This window comes from Parus major, chromosome Z (assembly GCF_001522545.3).
Source record: "Parus major isolate Abel chromosome Z, Parus_major1.1, whole genome shotgun sequence".
Classification (NCBI taxonomy): domain Eukaryota; kingdom Metazoa; phylum Chordata; class Aves; order Passeriformes; family Paridae; genus Parus; species Parus major.
The window spans coordinates 39,665,643-39,680,317 of NC_031799.1; the positions used below are offsets into that span (position 1 = coordinate 39,665,643).

The following is a 14,675-nucleotide window of genomic DNA, read 5'->3' on the forward strand; positions in this document are numbered from 1 at the left end:
GCATCTTGCAGTTCTTGACCACTCTAAAGCAAATTCTGTGGGTGCCTGATTACCGGAAAAGCAGAGCAGGCCCACTCCGTGCCATCGCCCGGCCAGATGCTGGCAGTTTCTGACAAGGAAAAGACAGAGTCCTGATGCAAATTTCAGCCACTGAGTGAGTTCCAGCCACTGGACTTTGATACATTCCAACCACTTTTGTTGATACAGATGCGGCCAACAGAGAGATATGAGAGGCCTTTTACTGGCTTTGGGCTGTAGGTTTCGTGAGTGTTTTTCGTCCATGTTCTCTGTTGATTGTTGTTTGGGGGAAGAGGGAGTTTTGCAATTGTGTTTGGGGGGGAGGTTTCTGTGGGGTTTTTTGTCTCTTGTTCTGTCTCTCTATTCATAGCTGGAAGAGGGTTGAGTGGAGGTGGCATCTTTGTCTTTGCATCTCCACCCGCAGGTGTCTGCAGAGGGTACCTTCATGGGGGAGGGGTTCCTCCTCCATTTTTGGTTTCTCTTGGTTCCTGGGGGGGTCTTGAGTTTTCAGCAACTTTGTAACCAGTAAGTTTTATGGTAATTTTTCTTGCCTGTTGTGATTTCTTTTTTTCTCTTTTTTTCTTCTTTTTTCTTTCTTTTTAAGGTAAACTTTTATTTTTCCACTTCTTTTTACTCATATTTGTTTCTCTTTATTGGTGGAATGGGAGTGGATAAACCTAAAGGGGAGGTAAATAATTTTTGAATAACTGTACCCTTAACTTTCCTTGAACCAAAACAGAAGGGTAAAAGTGAGAAAATTATGGTGGAGATAACAACAGTTTAATAATAGAAATAAAATAATTAGAGTAACAATAACTATTGTTCTTATATAATGTAATTAAAAGGAAAATTTATAAACTAGAGAAATAAGAGCTAAGAAAGACAAATTATGCAAGTGAAAACAACTGATCATCACCAGTCAACTGATGAGCAGCCTGTCCTTGAGCAGTGGCCCCCACAAAACAATTCACAGATTTTTGCAGAATATGATCCCTAATGGTGTGGAATACGCCTTTCATCCATTGGCACCATTTGTCCTAGCTGTGTTCCTTCCCAACACCTGGTTGAACTCACAGACAACTCACTGGCAGCAGGGTATGACAAGCTGAAAAGGGCTTGGCTGTGTGTAAGCACTGCGCAGGAATAGCAGAAACACTTCTGTATTATCAACACCATTTCCAGGAGAAATACAAAATGCAATACCACACCACCTATCATGATCTAATCCAGGCATGAGCACAACAGGACAGTAGGCAAGTAAGCACCTACCAAGAAAAGATTTTTTTGTACTGAAACATTTTTGGAATGTTATTCCTTGTACTAAGGGAAATACTTGTTTAATACTTGTTTAAACAAGCCTATGTTAAGCTTCTCCTACCACACCAGAGTTGTCTAAAGCTTTAGAAATTCTACTGAGGTCTTTCTAAGGGGTTCAAAATCAGACTATCAGACTTTCTACCCGTGACAGACAGCATGAGTTACTCTTTTCTTTTGAAAGCAGAAAGACAAAACCAGAGTGTATCTTTTTAATTATCAGTCATAAAGAAAGGTCAGTGGAGCATTTTGATTGGGTTCTGTATATTTGGTATTCTTTTAAATGTGATTTTAAAAGAATATCTAGAGTTAATTTCCTTTTTCTTCCTAACTTGCAAGAACACAAATAATATACTTCATAGAGGAAACTGGGAAAACAGAATTAAATATCATTAAAATGCTATTAACAATTTTTTTTTCAACATGTTACCTTGCCTGTATTTTAGGAAAGTATTACTTCAAGCATTGAATTGTTAATGATCAGCAAACAGCATGCAATATGGTCTTCAGTTTCACTTAAGTGGAAGTTGAATAAATCAGTCAAGATGGAAAATTGTTTAATAAAGATTTTCCACTGCTTTAGTAGTTCTAATAGCAAAAGAAGCATTAGATACAAATACTTGTCTGAAAGTATTTTATCAATATACAGTGTATCTGGAAATCTGAGGGCTAGTTCCCAGTTCAGATAATGAAGCTGACAGAGGTAAAAGCGCTGAATTACACATCATATCACTGTGTGACTTCCTGCTGACTTAAAGAATAAATGTGGGATTGACATATCTATTTTTTTTTAATGGATGTACCTCTAGCAGTTGTTAATGTCTATTTATCTAATATTGACAGAAAGGCAATCTGTAGAGCATTTATTTAAGCCTGTTTCTTTCCTGCCATTTTAGTCTTCACTTTCCACTGTCTGATTAGTAAGTTGCAGAATTCTGAATTCTCCATGCCCCTCTTAAAAAAATAATTTAGAACAAAAATAAAAACCAGCAGCATGAGATCAAAACATTGAATTCCTCAGGTAAAAGTATGATTCTAGTTAATTAAAAGAAAAAAAAATAGCCTGGAAAAGGTTATGAAAGAAGATCAGATGGAGTGACAGTTTTCCACACAATCAGAAATAGTGAACAAGTGCCTTCATGGTCTTTTAGGTAAGATTAAGTACCCAGTGAGTACTCTAAGTCAGATCAGAGGTTCAAATAGCCTGGTATCCCATGGAACAGGTAGCTGCCTTCAGAAAACTAAGTGTATGGTAAGTATAATATTTCTCAGGACTCATCTTGAGCTGCTTTCAGACTTAGGTCAGAAGCACAAGTTTAACATTAAACTTTAACTTTACTATAGTCAGTCTGTCCAGTTTCTTTATTCTAGCTAAGCTCCTTTCATTCTCTTTTTATGACAAAGACTGCCAAAATTTTCTGGTGTTTTCTGTGAAGGGTGGTCTTCTTCTATGGAAGACACAAGGTAAAGTGGGTATGGATCTTCAGGCACTTGATACAAGTAGAAGTAGACTTGTATCTACTGGTTCAAAGAGCATCTTGACAGATTTAAGGAAGAAAAAAATACTAGATGCAAAAGATGTCCTTCAAATCCACTCTTAGACAGCATCAAGCATGGGAGAATGACCTAGATACAGATAACCACTGCTATTTATATTAATTACAGTTTCACATTCATAGAACTAGGTTTAATTACAACACAATAATTTAGAGCTAGATTATGTTGTATCCCACAAAAGAAAATCACAGTGCATAAGTATTCCTCAGACAAGAATTAAAAAACATACTCCCTCACAATATTCACCCAAAGTCTAAGAAATTCTTGGCTTAAAATATACATCTTAAAATGGTTCTGTTAGGATGAAATTTTCCAGAGAATATACTCTGTGTTTCTAAGGGTTGTGATTTCATCTTCATGCTAGAATTACCTGTAGAAAAACATCTGCAGATGAAATGATTGTTGTCAATCTTGTCATTAAAAATCTCTAACTTACACAATCTGTACAAATTTGAGTTTTTAGAGGTAGAGTCTATTTCAGTAATAAACCAAGTGGTACAGTTCATCAAACCTAACTAGATATCTTCACTTTCCTTCTGAATTTTCCTTATACACTACTCAAGGCATTTTCCATGGCAAGTACAGTGCTTTTTTTTCTGTAACTTGATGAGTTGCACAACATACATTTGTTACTAACATGTTGCTAAGCTAAAATAAATTGTACAAGTTAGGTAAATTGTTAGCATTAAAAACAGTTATCTGACAACATATTCATACTTATTTTTTTCAGAAAATATGACACAGCATAAAACAAGAAAACAGTAAGTCTTGAAAACCATGCTATTAATTTCAAGCAATGTTTATTACATTGTTATAAATGGTTTATTAATTGCAAAATGACTGCTGCTATGAAACTGCACACAAAAGAAAAGAAATTTATCCCCAGGTATTCATTCTTTAATTGTGTGGAAGATAATTCTGAACCATGGAAATCTGGAGTGGAAAGTTTTATAAATTTCTGGTTTCTGTAAGACTTCAGTGAGCCCAGAGCAGAGAAAAAAAGTCATCTGTTGTGAGGTGTCTTCCTTGCTCTGCCAACTGTTTCACTTTTGGAGACACATCTGGAGTACTGCATTCCACTCTGGGCCCACCAGCATAAAAAGAATCTGAACCTGTTGGAAGAGCTCCAGGGGAAGGCCACAAAGATGATCTAAGGGCTGGAGCATCTCTCCTATGAAGTCAGAGTGAGAGATTGTGGCTCTTCGGCCTGAAGAAGAAAATCCTGCAGGGAAAGACCTTACAGGGGACTTGCAATACCTAGAGGGGGCTGCAAGAGGGTTGGAGAGGAACTTTTTACAAGGGTGTGGAGTGGCTTTAAGACGAAGGAGGTTTGTTTTAGATAATATACTAGGAAGAAATTATTTTCTGTGAGGATGATGAGATTAGTAGCAACACTAGCATTTTAGAGTTTCCCCTACTCCTCCGGTCTCAGTGTAGCCATTAGAAAAAGTTCCTTCTGCTTGCCAAGGTCTAATACGCATGTCATGGTTTAACACTCAGCTGTTTCGACAAACTTTAGCAAAACAGCTTTATAAAGCTCTTGAAATTCTGCCAGTGGCAGCTGCAGAATTTCAAGAGCTGGGGTAATTCTACATATCTGATCTAATAGCACCACTTCATAAAAACAAGCTGAATGTCCCTATAATCATGAAGTGTATGCTGTGTACAGGTGTAAACTTCTTCAGCTGCAATCTGTTCTGTTCAGCAGTATTTGCATCCCTTCAGTAAAATTTCACATTCAAGGAATGAAGGCAAGTAAGCAGTACAGTAAACAGACAGCTATGCCTGAGATTTAGCTAACTGCTAACTTAGCTAATGACAAACAATTGAACATGATGTGAGAAATTACTGAATGCTAAAAAAGGTGATTGGAATGAGATAGGGCTAGCAGAGAGCAGCATGAGAAGTGAGTGGATTTCTCAGAGGATTAAGTAGAGTTCAAAAAAGAGAATGTGTGGGTTTTTGGAGGACAGAAACAAGACATGTGTCCCAGAATCCTTTGACCCAAATTTGCTACACATTTCCATTTCACTGCGAAATTTTTGGGTTGGATGTCACAGCAGCCAGGTTGAATTCTGTCTTAAAAAAGCAAATTTATTTTATTTCTCTGAATGCACTGGCTTGTTCAGGATTGAAATAAACTTGCTTTATTTTAAAGACTTTTGAGGAGATAACTAGATAGGTAGGTAGGTAGGTAGGTAGGTAGGTAGGTAGGTAGATAGACAGATAGATAGATAGACAGACAGACAGATAGATACTGAAGCTTCTGGTTAATAGGACCCTGGGGTTGATTCACAATATTCAACAGAAACCCAACACTTCCAGTGCATAATTTTGAGGAGAAAATGTAACAATTGAGATCAAATTTATGGGAAAATTATCAAGTTTACTGTCTCTAAGACAAATTCTTACACACAGCTAAGCCACATTCTGAATTGTAGTAAGCCCACGCCACCAGCCTTCACTCTCTTGAGAACCAGCACTCAAATCTACATATATCACTCATCCTACAATCCTTATGTTGTGGTACAGCAGTGCTTCAAGAGTCAGTCTTTGAAATGCTGTTAAGGGGATGACTTCAACTTGTTTACTATAGCAGTGAGGAATCACAAGGCCTAAGAGAAAGCTAAAGATTCCTGACAGAGACTAAAACAAAGAGTCTTTTCAATGAAGGTAATCCTTATATGTTTAATTATGTCAAACTTTATTGTATCAATAAAAACTTTTCAGTTTTTGTGCTTCGAGAGTAGGATCCTTTTCAGTAGTATTATCCAACACTAGAGGAGCAGTTCTGTGAGCAGAATGGGTATCTCAAAGTTCATCCTTTGCTAGGAATGCCTTCCACACAAAGTGAAACACATTTGATATTCTTTTTAATGAAGTAAGCACACGACACTTAACATATGAAAATATGCATGAAGGAGACAATCTTTTGGCAGTCAGCCTGAGCTACCATCTGCTCTTATAACAGCAGTGGAATAAAGTTTATATTATACTCCACTCAAAATAAATTAATTAGGGATATACTGTATTTTACTAATGGTGTTTATTGGAAATATCTGAAGTCTACATATAGCTAAAGGATATTGATGCATGATTCTACTTTTCTACACTTTGGATCTATACATTCTAACAAAGGAACCATTCCTTTGAGCAAGTAAGGATAATCAGTTTTGAAAAATAGATTTTAAACAATATCATATAATTTTAAAATATTATTTCTGAAAGTATCTCTGTTTGGTTTTCCATCAATATTAAGATATTTTCTATGAAGCTCATTCCTAGTATTATAAGACTACCAGTAAATACATCCGAGAAGAACAGTGATACTCAGTGAAGTATTGGACACATGATATTAAATTTATCATTCATGAAATGATGTGAACTCAGAGCTCATGTTTCTTTAGAAATAAAAATAAACGACAGATCACAAATCTTCCTCCTGTTTGGCTCCTTCTGCAGCAGAAAAGCAGTGTTATCTAATTACTGTGTAATCAGATATTTTTTTAACTGATCATTTCCAGTCACTGTACTAAAATGATACATCTCTGATGTACTAAATCAGAGAGCTGCATGATTAGAACAAAACAGAAATATTATAGGTTAGTTGAAGGAATTCTTAAATATGTCCTCCAATTGCAAATAGGATTCCGACTTGTTAAACTATCATATTTCAGCAACAGTGGGATATCCTAAACCAAGAGTTTTTGTTTTAAAGCAGTCACATCTAAGTCTCCTATACCAGAAGAAAATAAACATTAGCTCAAGCTGTAACACTTTGCAAAAGGCTAAAGAATTCACTAAATCTAGAAAAGCAAATATCTATTAATCCTAATATTAATATATATATATTATGCTTGCATATTTTGCATTGATTAAGGGGAGAGACTTTTAGGAGATGTATATCTAGGGTGAGCCCTAGGATATTGCATTCCCTTTCTAAAATTTTACCTCTGAGCCAGTATCCTGCCTTGTGCAGAGCTGTTGTAAGAGCCCCTGTCATTGAAAAACATCTTATTACAGCTGTCTCTGTTCAATCTCAATAACATGTCCACAAAAAAAGCACAAGCACAAAACAAACAAAGAGGATCTTATTTTCTTTTCCCACTGTAAGAGAGAGGGCCACCGTTTCTTATGTACTTTGCTACCTCCAAACTCCAGTAGTGCTATGTGGAATTCAAAGACACATGCACAAGACAAGCTCTGCTGTATAACTTTATCTGTAAAGCCTACAACTCCCAGTAAACTGTAGTAATACATCTCCCAGCATTTTCAAGACATGCAGATTTCAATTAATCTCCTGTGTCCTACACACGAAAGAGGAGAGCAGCTGTTATTTAGTCTGAAGCACAGCCTAGACAAAGATTCACAACACCATTGCACCTCCAGCTCCCTCTTATCCTAGATGACATATTTGACAAACTTTTCAGCAATTATGTCCACAAACTAGAACATAAGTCCTCCTCAATGGCCTCTTTCAATTCACCTCTTTTTTAAACATGTCACAAGTGTTTCACCAAACCCTTCCATCATCATGTGAATAAAATTTTCAAATTGATCTCAGCTCCAACATACCTGAATTGGAGATTTTAATGACTTTAACTCTTCCTGTTTTCTCTTCTTTCAGGACACCAGCCTGCAAAATCATTTCCTGAGACGATCTGCTTGGTAAGTTAGGCCTAGTGCTTCTCTTCATTTGACTGTTTAAAAAATGTGGTGGTTTTCCTTTTACCTTTGTTACAATCATGCTCAATCCCTTACCCACCAGCCATCCTGTGCAGCCACAGAAAACTGTCTGAACATCATTAATCTCTACAATCCCAAACTAATGTTCCCACCCTTCTACTACACAAGAAAAAAACAGTATCTGTTTGTGATGACATTGTCCAAGTGGCTGGAACAAAATAGCGATTACTGAACAACATTAGATGAAATGGTGAGAATGTCCTTCTGCACAGGACATCTAGAATAGGGATACAGCTCTTAGTACACCTTAACAGTTAATTTAAAGCAAATAATGTGAGCATGCCTTAGTTTTTAGTGTCATCAGGCTGGCAATTAAGAAGAGAAATAAACAAAAACTGGGACTCAAAAACACCCTAAGTACTTTAGTTCACAATAGCACTTAGAGTGATCACATTTAATGTTTACTGGCCTATTATATTACTTTCCTTAACTTTTTTGTTCTGTTTGTATTTATGAGTTTAAAATGATATTTTATGAAGTCTTAAATATGTAGATATGTATATGATTGCACTTATCTACATTGTTTAAAAAAATTTAAAGGGTGCCCAAATATATCTCCACCACACGCTTTTAATGCTATATACTTCTAAAATATACTCTTATTAAACATGAAAAATTCTTTACTTTTTATTATGAAGTATAGCATACTACACTCTGTTTTACAAAATAAAACAGATACATTTTTGCACACGTAAAAAACCAAAGAAAAATCCAGTATTCTCTTATGGCTACATAAATTAGACGAGGTTGAATGTCTCCTCTTGAAGTTAGCATAAAAAATTAGTTTATGTGATTGACATCCCTTACTTTTTCTAGTCTCTTTTTCTAGTTATGCATTGTCATTAGAAATGTAATGCATATGTTACTGAGATTGCTGAATTCAGTTTGAAACGCATAAAGATTCTGCATTTTTTGCTGCAAAATTACGAACAGGAGAATTTTAAAATGAAAGTAGATATATACAGCATAAATAAAACTATGTCCAGTTGAATCTTAATTATGTACCTCAAATTATTGGTTTTATTACCACATATCACTGCATGTAAAATGAATATAGTTTTTCATGTAAATTAAATAAACACTGTGCAAAACTAGATTGACATTATTCTTGAAAAAATGTTTTTGTTATGCAAAAACATTCATAAGGCTCTGGTCATTCAGAGACTTCTTTTGAGTGAAAGAGTAAGGTCATTTTCACTGCTTTGAAGACAGGAGACTATCTTCGATAAATGATGACAGTATCACAGATAGGTCTTAATAAAAAGTATCAGTTAGAAGTTCATACACACATATGCATAAATGGATCTACTCATATGTAATATGTATATAAACACACACACACAGTTCAATCTTATGGCTCAAAAAGGACTCCCATGAGAGGAACTCCCAAGAATCAGTTAGTCTGAACTATTCTTTCCACAGTGGTTCTGTGGGTCTGACTGGCATAGAGTTAGCATGGGTGCTTCACAGTGCTGTTTGTTTCCATTGCTAGCTAGAAGGGTTGATAACATATCAGGTTCTGGCCAATGATGAGCAGTGCTGGCACCACATCAAGGCCATCTCTCAACCGTTTGCCCTCCTCAGTACACTGCGGGTGGGCAAGACCTTGATGTCACTGAGTGCTGGGAAAAAAAACTCTCCAACTAATTTAATAAGTAAGAAAGCTGATGTGACTTTACTAACCATGCTGGATGTATGAGGAATTCTTCTCAAAGCATGAAGGTCAGTAACCTAGTAGAAAACATTATATTATCGAAACTAATTCATATTAATCTTAAAGTAACCTCAAATTTCTTGAATATATACATATATGATAATTATTTCCTTGGACTTATTTGGATATGGTTTCAGACCTTGTGATAAAGTTTTTCTCCTCGAGAGTATTTCAAATATGTAGTCAGATCTACTCTGATATGTAGTTCTCTTATCCATCTTAATTCTGACAAAAAAATCCTTGTTCTCAAAACTGATATCCACTATTACATATTGATCACTAAGTTCATAAAGGAAGCATTAACTGGCATGAGACTTGATAGTCACAGATGCAGGGAGTTAACAAAATGCCACATTAATCTCTGGTAATAACCACTGTATGATACAAGCATTGACTGTATCATAAGCATTAACCAAAAATATCAGGAATACATGCTGTTGTGTTAAAGTACAAAGAATTTTTCAGTATCTTCCCCCATTGCTAAATAAGTTTCTTCTTAAAGAAATATAAATTGATCAGTAACATTGGGACAGCCTGGACAGATGAGCCAAAATGGCCAAAGGAATATTCCATATTCTATGACATCAGTTCAAACATAAAAGCTCATAGGAGTGGGGAAAGGCATTCATTTTTTTATGATGTCTGTCTTCTGGAGCAATTATTACATGTACTGAAGCGCTGCTTCTAAGGAAGTGGCGGGGACGGGAAGTAGAGAATAAATATTTTGGCTTTCTTTGTTGCCACATGTAGCTTTTGCTACATGTCTCTTTATTTTACACCTTTATTTTGACCCATGAGCTTTCTTCCATCAAACTTTCTTTACTGTGTTGCTAGTGAGGGGAGTGATAAAGGGGGCTTGCTAGGCACCTGGCAGTGGCAGTCTTTACCTGTACGTCATAATTTGAACAATCAGGAAAGGCAGTGATGAAGATCTGATGCTCTGCTCCTACTGTAACTTGTTCTATAGGTTAAGCACATTTTACCAATCCTCAGATCACTTTGAAGAACATAGAAGTTATTTAAAGTGCTTTACAGAATTTTAAAGTGTTGGAAAATAATTTAGGGAACAATAAAGTTCGATGCATCAGTCTGGGCCAGGAAGACAGTCACTCCTGATTAAAGCAATAATATGTGTCAAGGACAGTGAATGTTAACAGGGAAATATAAACAAATTCTCTAAGACTAAAGTTTGGACAGATAACTCACACTTTTAATATTATCTTTTGAAAAGTCTGAAATATTTGGAATCTGATTTACAGTACTTCATTGTCAGACAGATCTTCCCACTCGAAGTGAGAATTATTTGTTTCCATATCAAAAGCTATCTTCTAGAAGGAATGTTGAATTTCAGTGTTTTGTCTGCCTCTAATTAGTGAATGAAAGTACATGCTAGACTCCCATCTGTTCTAACTACAAATTGAAGGTATTGATTTTAGTTTTGTGTGCAGAAAGTCCCCCATACTATTTTGCAAGGATGTTCTCCACCAGGTCAAGTGAAGGAAACAGCGTGAACAAAAAGAAAGAGCAAGGGATATAATTTATTTGGGAGAGAGTGACCAGTTGCTTTTGAATTACTGTATTTCATAATGGATTTAGATTGCCAAAGATGTTGGTCGGTTTTGCTCCACATTTGAAATGTTTTCAATACTTATTTATGTGGCAACGTAACTCTAGGGTGTTTTCAAAGGTCCCACTGACATCTCAGGTGTGTGACAGATACTACTGACTCTAGAAGAAGCACTAGAGGAAAAAATAATTTTCTTTATTGGTATAATTTTAAGGAATTTCATGGAAGTCAGCAAACTTATTTAGTGTGCACTGAACTCCCATATCTAAGTAATTTATAGTAACACTGAAAAGACTTGATCCTAAAATTGAGACCTCAGAAATACCTACCACTGGAGATTGTCTGTCAATCTGATACCTTGGGCCAAATTTTTGTCTTTTATCCTGATGCTCACTAGTATTTGTTTTATAAAAGCAGTAGGAGAAAAAAAATTTTCATAGGTTTTGTTATGTTATAACCTCTATTGTCGTTGGTCCGTGTCATAAACACATCCCAAATCTTGTGAGAAAATAGTCCTATTTCTTGAGCTATTTTTGTATTATCAGTGCTTATTTGTCCATATTCCTGACATCATGTAAGGTTAATTTTTGGAATATGACCAGACAGCAGATGGAAGGACTGCTCCTTATCTGTGGGAGCATGGACTGGCAAAGGTTTCTGATAGTCCTATTTTCCTGAATAGCAATCATCTTATGATCTCCTATCGAATGAATGATCATTTGGAATAAGACATATGAATTTGAAAATCTGAAGATTTGTAAGAATGAAGAGTATAAAAACATGATGTACAATTTCATATATGCCAAAATATAAACACCAATAGCCTTCATAAAATCTCTTAATATCCTTTGTACAGAGTTGTGAGACATATTTAGGGTTTGGGTTTTTTATTTGCGGTGCAAGCATGTTTGTGCTACTCTACCATTTAAGTAGATTTTTACAAGCTACTTTAAGAGCCTACTGTAGTTTTAAATTTTGAGCTAATAATAAAGAACAAAACCACTGTCATACGGTTATGCATTTTAGAAATAGTAAGTCTGTATCTTTTCTTCATAATAAAATGTTTCTCTGAGTCTACAGGCACTCCTGTCATGATGAGAAAACAGCATAACCCATAATACATAAGGAGCTTTAAGACGATATGAAACTTTGATAGATGGGAATATCAAGGAGTATTTGTCAAAGCAGCATTTCAAATTTACAGCTTACTGCACTGCTACAATTTTCATGAAACAGAAAATCACTTGTGGAATCCTATTTGAATTTGAGTGGGTAGGTAATTAAAAGGACTTCAGATTTTACTGAAGAACAAAAAATGAGATGATGAAGACAGTGTCAGATGGGAAAGAATTACAATAACTTATAAATTAGGGATGTTTTCATGTCTTTATGGATTTACAAATTTAAAAATATTTTCTAAATCACTGAAGAAAATTTATTTTAAATCAATGTTGAGGCAAGACTAATGGTTTACAAAGGCAGAGCTTATCTCTCATTCATTTATATTGTATACCAAGAATCCTTACCATAAGTAAAGTGCAGAATCAGTCAAAGCAACAAAAAAGTAGTCTGTAAATCTTGTAACAAGTTTTCCTAAAATATTAAGCAGAGGCTGTGGAACTGCTCTCATTTGTTTGTAGTTTCAGCTGAGTAGCACTTTATCCTCCTAATCTCCTATGACTATCTCTATGACTACTCAAGCAGCAGGAGAATTGATCTCTTTTAAGCAAAAACATACTCGGAAAATAACTCATGGTCCTAATTAATGGTGTGACATCCTGACATTCTACCAGTAATTATTGCCTAAAAAAAAAATCCCAGAGTGATTCCGAAGTACAGCTTTACTTACCCATTGCTTTTTTTCTCCCATAAAAATCAAACATCTGTAGTTATAAAGAAAATCCTATCCTCCAATATCATTCATGTTCTGAGTGAACAATACAGAAAAGGAATTCACTGAGGCTATTGTCATTATTATGAGGTATGGCTTCAGGAATAAATTCCTGCCTAATCTAAAACTGTAAAGATCTTTTCAAAGGATAAGAAGATAACATAACTTATTGCCAGCTTGGGAGAAAATTTAAGGAGTGATTAATCTGGGGAGTTTTCTTTATGAATACACTTCTTAAAGTGAAGGAAAAAACCACCACACAGTTACAGAATGATCATTTTCCTGCCAAATACTTTGATTGCTGGAATCTCAGTCAACACAGGAAACTATTTTCCTCTAAAGAGAATACAGACTTTATTAACTTGTTTTTCTGCCATCCTGCTTTTTATACTGAATGCTTTTTAACTACTGTAGCCATAAAACTTCTGAGTACTGAACTTCAGCACAAGCTGGAAATAGGGAAAATAAATCAGCTACAGCAGAGAAATTTCTGTTGCTGGCAGTCTTTCATCTGACTTCAAGTACAAGATGTCAAACTCTGTCTTACTACCTGTAAAATAATTTATACAATTGTGGTTTCAATAAACAGAATCTTTAATGGCTAGGAAGAAGATGAGTTAGAAGACATTACAATTTTTATCGCTCTGGCTTTCACGGAGCTTAAATCATAGAAATTCCGTCAGTCAACCAAGCAATAATACATATCCAGTATTAACATATACATTTACCTTTATCTAAATTAAGGATTTTTCAGCTTTACATTATCAGAAGCCTTCCTTTGTAATTAATCTAGGTAGGCTTTCTACCAGCTGAAAATTTTACATGGGTTCTTGTATGAAGACAGTCCTATGTTTATAGGATGTGAAGGGAAACTTAGTAGCAAGGAATGAGGAAAAGACTGAGGTAATTAATGCCTTCTTTTCCTCCATCTTTTATAGCAAGGCCATTTGTCATCTGGGCAGCCAGCCTCCTGAGCTGGTAGACAGGAATGGGAAGCAGAATTAAAGCCATATGATCAGCGCAAAATGAGTAGTGACTTACTATGTAAATTTTGACACTCACAAGTCTATGGGGACAGATGGGATCTGCCTAAGAGGGAGCTGGCAGAAGGCTTCACAGTCACTGTCCTGTCCTGGCCACCACAGAGTTAATTTTTGCAGTAGAAGGCATGGCCAGGACCTAGACTATATCACCCATGTCATTGCCGGGGTGTATTGAGTGTACTCTTCACTGAGAAAACTAGCTGTATGGCTAGGTCCACAGAGTGATAGTGATTGGAGATAAATCCTGTTGATGGCTGCTCCCCAGGGCCCAGCGTTGGAGCCAATTTTGTTCAATCTTTATACATTTTCTGAATGAGGGACTGAGTGTGCCCTTGGTCAGTGTGGTACCTAGATGAGTAGGCTCTCAATGAGTAGATTGATCTGTAGTTTCTACGGACAAACTGCTGCGTTGGCTGGATCAATGGGCTGAGGCCAAATGTATGAGCGTTGGGTTCTGGCTTTGGGTCCCCATGACCACAGTCAACCTCAAACAGTCCTACCAGTCCAGAGAAGAGAGGCTGGAAAGTGGCTCAGTAGGAAAGGACCTGGAGGTGCTGGCTGACAGTGGCTAAACATGACCAGGCTGTGCCCAGGTGGACAAGAAGACAATGGAATTCTGGGCTGTATCAGCCATACTGTGGCGAGCAGGACCAGGGCAGTGACTGTCCCCCTATACTCAAGCCACAGCTGAGGCCACTAATGAGGCCAAACCCCAAAACCTGTGTTCAGTTTTGGCCCCCTCACAACAAGGACATTGAGATGCTGGAGTGTGTCCAGGGAAGGGCAATAAAATTAGCTAAGGGTCTGGAGCACAGGTCTTTTCAG

The 14,675-nt window shown here is 36.3% G+C and overlaps 1 long non-coding RNA gene across 2 annotated transcripts in view; it reads left to right on the plus strand.

Annotated features, from left to right (window-relative positions):
- Positions 1 to 219: 219 nt before the first annotated feature.
- The window catches only part of LOC107215794, a 32,361-nt gene continuing 17,905 nt past the window's right edge, over positions 220 to 14,675 (plus strand). The window contains exons 1-2 of one of the 2 annotated variants that reach the window (XR_001525260.2): positions 220 to 263; positions 7,517 to 7,557. This is a non-coding gene — a long non-coding RNA (uncharacterized LOC107215794). Of the gene's footprint in view, positions 264 to 7,516; positions 7,558 to 9,266; positions 9,358 to 14,675 lie in introns of those variants that run through there. The other variant, XR_004495581.1, reaches the window with a different exon arrangement.